Source organism: Aythya ferina (genome assembly GCF_964211825.1).
Source record: "Aythya ferina genome assembly, chromosome: 3".
NCBI lineage: Eukaryota > Metazoa > Chordata > Aves > Anseriformes > Anatidae > Aythya > Aythya ferina.
In genome coordinates this window covers 39,670,921-39,676,920 of record NC_140298.1, presented here as the reverse complement: position 1 = coordinate 39,676,920, position 6,000 = coordinate 39,670,921, and the positions used below count along the sequence as shown (strand labels likewise).

Here is a 6,000-nt window from a genome sequence, read left to right as displayed (position 1 = left end):
CTCATGGTGGGAATTTCTGCCTCACAGGCAACATTCTTTCAGATGTGATGCAAGGGGCTGGTGGCCTGGACATGGCCAAGGGGCTGGGATGCAGGCAGCTTGGCAAGATGGTGACGTGTACATGTACAAAATGAAAGCCCTCCACTTGCTCCACAACTGAGAGAGTGAGGGCATGTGAGTGTCAGAGGGAAAGGGAGAAAGAGAAGGAGAGAAAGGGAAGAAGGAGGGGAGAATTGCCTGAAACATGTTGGACCAGGTCTCTAGCCAGGATAAAATCAGCTTGTAGATTATGGTGCTTTATCTAAAAGATCTCTAATCAGATTGACACCAGTTTGTAATCTCGTGCTGTACTTTATTTTACATATTGTCCTTGGATGAAGATTCATTATGTGTTCCACAGGAAAGATACATCACAGCTTCTTGTTCCTTTGGTTGTCTTAGTGCACTCTAAGGAAAATTCCTCCGACATGGGATGGGAGATTTATTTTTAGTACAGACTGTGCAACAGGGAGGAAGACTTCATGGATTTAGAATATACAAGATGCAGATTGTCAAAAAACATGCCATGAACATCCTGGGTCAGCATTAGTCAGGATTGGGCTGCCTATTTTGGACACGAATGTGCCCTGCAGACTGCTGTAGACTGTGGCCAGTTCACCATGTTCCTTTGTTTCCAGGTGTCCCACAGCCTAAATGGGTATAAAAGTGTGATCCTCTCAGTAGGAGCTTTAAAAATCAAATTTCATAAAGAGCATCAGTACATATCTGGAGATTAAATGTACTCACCTGAGTGAGAAAAGTTTACTGTCTGCCTTTTGTGAATTGAGAACAAAAATTTTCAGTTATGCTTCTGTTCAGCTGGTACCTTTCCAGTTTGGCCGGTGTCAGAACAGCAGTTACTGTGAGCTTGACAGAAGCATATGGACAACAGGCATAAACTGAAAAACAAAAAGTTCCACTTAAACATAAGAAACAATCCTTTCTACCCTGTGAGGGTGACCAAACACTGGCATAGGTTGCCTAGAGAGGTTGTGTCATCTCCACTCTTTGGAGGTGCTCAAAACTCAAATGGATGTGGTCCTTGAGCACCCCAATCTAGCTGATCCTGCCTGAGCAGGTGGTTGGATGAGGTGCTCTGCTGAGGGCTCTTCCAGCCTCAGCCATTCTGTGAGTCTGACAGCCCAAGAGCTCAATGAATTCACCTCCCACAAGAGTTAATAATAAACAAGAGTTTATTTCATGAGACTAACAATATAATGACAATATCATAGGTAAAACAACATTAATTTTAGTTCTTTTATAGGCTTTCAGTCTCAAAAAATATTCATCTTACCATGAGAAAAAAAAAAAAAAAAAAGAAAAAAAAAAAAACCTCAAGCAACGTCTAGGCTGCAAATATGGCCTCAGAAAAGTGCTCATGCAGAGCACTTCAGATCCAGAGCAGTTCAGTCCAAAACATGGACCAGATTTAGCCAAGTATTCTCACAAGAGCATCACCCTGGTTTTACAGCTGCAGACTGTTTAAACATATTCCCATATCAGCCATAGAGCTATAGCAGAGGTGACAAAATTGGTGGGATTCATCAGATACTGAGTAGTGTCTTGGGTACCTATAAAACAATATTATTCCAGCTACTCAAGACTTGTTTGATTCTACTCAGCTCTCTAAAAGTATTAGTGAGCAACAACAACTGTTGTAAGTGTTTCTAAATAGGTAAATCAATAAATCTTATTTATTCCTTTGCACTTTGTTGCATTCAGGGATACTATTTTATGTTTGAGTTTTGAATGCCTAACAATTGACCCCTACTGAACAGTGACGACATTTCCTCTCAGAGGAAGTCCTGAGGGAAGGAAGGTCCCGCATAAACAAACTTCCACTCAGTACAATAGAGTAGCCCATAAATGTGACCATTTTTTTCAGGGCATGGGTGAGGCTGACACTCTCTTCCTGCTCTTACAGCCCTGGGCTTATCGCAGTCCTGTTTCCCTGTAATTTAAATGTTTGCATAGCTTCTAGTTCATTTGTGTTTTTCCCCACACAGTGCAGATGTATCCCATTTTCCTGTTGCTGTGGAACACAGCTACAATTTCCAACAGTGTTACATAAATGACCATCTGTGGTTAAAAAAAATGCTGATGCACAAGATTGCAGTGTGAGAATTTTAGCTAGCTAGCAAAATTTATGCTATTAATACATTTGACACTTCCTGACAATAAAGGCAACACGCACTGTTCCCTCTGTTTGAGCATACTGTAAATATATGATAGACGACTACTGTTGCTGTGTGCAGGAAAAAGTTGAATAAAACATAGCTGCCTATACCTAGCTGGCCTTAGGCTTTTCACAAGAGTACAGGCAGACTAAATTAGTGGAAGTTGTTTTACTGATCACACAAGCAGTGTCTAATGTATGCAAATAAACAAGAATACTAACTTTTCATGAGGATAATTTTAGTATCTTTGCATTTGCTGACTCCCAGAATCAGCAATGCTGGGAACACTGAAATCTATTGCACAGACCTCTGTGACTGGCACGACAGTTGAAGTAGATGATGGTAGTAGTAACTTGCCAGAGCTCATGTGGATGGGGATAAGAGGAAATGAAAACCTTGTCAGTGACTTTCACAGGCAGTTGGTGCTGTTCCAAGTGCTCGAGTGGCACAAAGGCTGTTTTTTGTCTGATCACCCCAGGACTAGCACTTGCTGCCTCATCTCTTTAAAATTCTGCCATAGAAGTATTTTCTTTTTACTACCTCTGACTCCTCATTCTGTGGTCACTATCTCTCTTTCCTTTTCTCAGGAATCATGTTGTCCAGATAGTCCTGTCTACCTGCTGGTTCTGTATCAGATTTTACTTTTTCTCATCTTTCTGATTTCTCTAAATTCTCCCAGTTCAGTTCATAGTTTCCCTCAATCCCGCTTTGCTGTTCTGAAACCTAAAAGCCACAGTGACACAGATGAAACCTTTGCATGATGCCTGATGAAGAGTAAAACAGTATGTGTTTTACTACATATTTTTCTTCCTTTTCTAGCAAACATTCAACTATTATGTTTGCGAATTGCTGGGGGAGGGGGGGGGGCGGGGGAACACAACACACATCATGTAAAATTTTATTCCAAATGGGTCAAGTTTATACAACAGGGTCAGATAGGCTTGGGCAATCTCAATAACTTGTGCTGATAGGTACACACAGTCATATATACACACACAGTCTTCTCATAATCCTGCCTGAAGCACACTCACCAAATACGCATATTCATGCACCAACAAGCAAATGTGTGTACAAAACAGAACTATGAATATTGCATGTATCTGCATGTGCTGCAAGTTTGGCTCTGTCAAATGTGCATTTTGCACATATGCTTATCTTTCTGCTCTTACAAAACACTTTGAAAGTATCTGTGCTTCTTCAAAACGTAACTTGTAAGTCCTTTTAGCTGTTGCACGTGAGGACCTATTAAAAAGTTTTCCACAGTGATAGAAACTTATTCCCTTGCTACTTTCTACTGATGATTTCTATGAACTGCAGAACATGTTTTTGTTCATTCCTAAATAGTCGCAATAGCAATTAATAACAGATTAATAACAATGATTAATAATAACAGGCAAACATTAAATGGAGGAAAGACCATTTGCTATTAATATCCAGATCTAGAGAACATTAATTAAAAAATGAGTTTTCCTTTAACCTCTAAGTTATAATAAATTTTCAAATGAAATCTTATTTCGTTTGAATTTCCTTCTCTTTTCTCTCATATTTTTCCTGTAGATAAGAAACTTTTCTTCTGTGGTCCAAGGGAAAGAATATGAATGAAAAGTAATTCACACAAACACATATGCTTACACACAAAACCCAAGTATTATGAGTTCCTCAAAATTTTAGACACATCTCTTTGTCAAGTTAGGCCAGATTTCCTTCTAACTTTGCAGACGTGGTTATGCAAGTTTCTCCAGTTTTCCCAGTAGCTACTGTGAACTGTTTGTCATAACCTTAAGAGAACCTGAGAAATCAAAGCACCTACAAAGCCTCTGGTTTGGGATTACTGGAAGAATTATTTTGAATAAAAATCAAACATCCTCAGTATGTAGTTCTGGAAAAACAATGAATATAAATGTCGCATTCAGCTATTCACTTTTAGTTCAGAATAAGTGTTTTTCTGCCAAAGGGCTATACATGCTATATAATCCTTAGCTCCTTCAGGATTTTAATCCACCGTGAAGCATATGGTAAAAAGGTAAGTATTCTGTAGAATCATTAACTTGCCTAAAGCAATGTGGATGTTCTTTATTTCTTTCTTGAGAGACAAAGAGCATCTGAAAGTAGTTAACAGCCCAAACCCTAGAGTTTGCTGAGGCAGCAAAAAATGAACCTGGAAATGTCCCTGCAGGGCTGAGTTTTATGTTAATTAGTCAATTCCCAGGGCAGTGCTTGTATTGACAAGAGTGTGTTATTGTTCTGTTTCCTCAGTTAGTATCAGGAATGTAAGAGCATAACATATAAATACATTTATTTATCAGCACCAAAAACAGTGGGATTGTGGTGTATCAAAGCTAAAGTGGAAAGAAAAATTGCAGAAAGCCCAATTCTGATCTCACTCCAGTGAGAGAACAGAATTGTCCTTTCATTATAATGTCACTCATTATAAGAGTGATTTCTTTCAGAATATCAAAAGCTTTAGGTCAAACTTTACCTTGTAAAAAAAACATGCATCGAAGAATGGGGCTATTAGAAGTGGTGAGCTCAACCAGCTCTTGGTGTTGAGCAAGGGGAAGACAAAGCCACCAGAAAGCAGCCTAGAAGAAAGGTAGCAGAGGATTTACTTTCTTCTAAGGGAGCTGTGAAGCAGCTTAGCACGGCTGCTCATCCCCTCTCCCTGCAGCCTGATGCAAAACTGTGGTCAACCCAGGCCAGCCAAGCTCTGGAGAAGCAAATGCTTGGCGTGAGCCCCTTTTTGTTTCCACATATAGGCTCCGTGTGGCTGGCACCTGGAAACATACTCATACAGTGTCGCTGGTGTGCTCACATGCTGAACAAGATTAGAAGAAATTAGAGGAGAAATGCCAAACTACAAAAATAGTGTCCTGGAGTAAACACAGTTAAAAACAGTGAAATATCATTGAAAATAAAAGTGGGTTTTGCTCAAAAGTTGACAAAGAGACCTCTTGTCTGCTAAATCTTTGGCTTGTTAATGTGTTCTAAACCATTCTCTGGTCCCGAGGATGAACAGCATAACATGTTCATGGTCCATAACAATCAGCCTTCCATTTTGTTCTTAAATCAAGTTACCACATCCATGATACGTCTTGGTAAGAGCATTAGGTTTGCAATAGTCACCCAAATAGTCTTTGGCCATTAACTAGGAGAAGCTGAGCAGCCCAGACCAAAACTGAGCCAAACAAGGTTCAAAGGAGGAAACAAACTGTGTGCCTGTGCTCAAACCTGTCAGTTTGCCATGATAAACAGAGCCTTTGGAGCAGCACAATGAGATACGTTTCAGCCCATCCCATGTGTTATGTTCAGGGACTGTTCCAGAAAGGGCCTGATTCAAAGCACATCAAAATTGTTTGCAGTTTTCCCAGTGGTTTCAATGGGCTTTGCGACCTAGTCTTCGACATTTGACAATAATCAGCATTTTCCCTAGAACATACCACTTAAATGCACAGAAATCTAAATAAAAAGTGTTCTCATAATTTTGAAATCCTCATCTGGATCTGTTTCTGATTTAAGAAAAAATTAGATTCATTCTTATTTTGCTCAAACGAGTACATACGTCTCTGGTTTAAATAATAGAAAGCAGAAAAAGATTTTTGAGGTGATATTTCCAGTGATGAGTTCCAAATTTTTTGGAGGGGAGGGCATGAAAGAATGGAGCGGGAGGGTTTTTTTTAAACTAAAATGACAATTAATCTAGTTTGAATGTTAATTGTGCTAAACAATTCCTTTTCAGTCTGAAACTTTCCAAGATACATACTTCCAGGTTGGGTGCAATATTTAA

The 6,000-nt window shown here is 39.5% G+C and overlaps 1 long non-coding RNA gene across 1 annotated transcript in view; it reads right to left on the bottom strand.

Annotated features, from left to right (window-relative positions):
* Window positions 1–331: 331 nt before the first annotated feature.
* The window catches only part of LOC311433484, a 55,835-nt gene continuing 50,166 nt past the window's right edge, over window positions 332–6,000 (bottom strand). The window contains exons 12-13 of the long non-coding RNA XR_014690776.1: window positions 787–938; window positions 332–689 (exon numbers count right to left, since the gene is read on the bottom strand). This is a non-coding gene — a long non-coding RNA (uncharacterized lncRNA). The remainder of the gene's footprint in view (window positions 690–786; window positions 939–6,000) is intronic.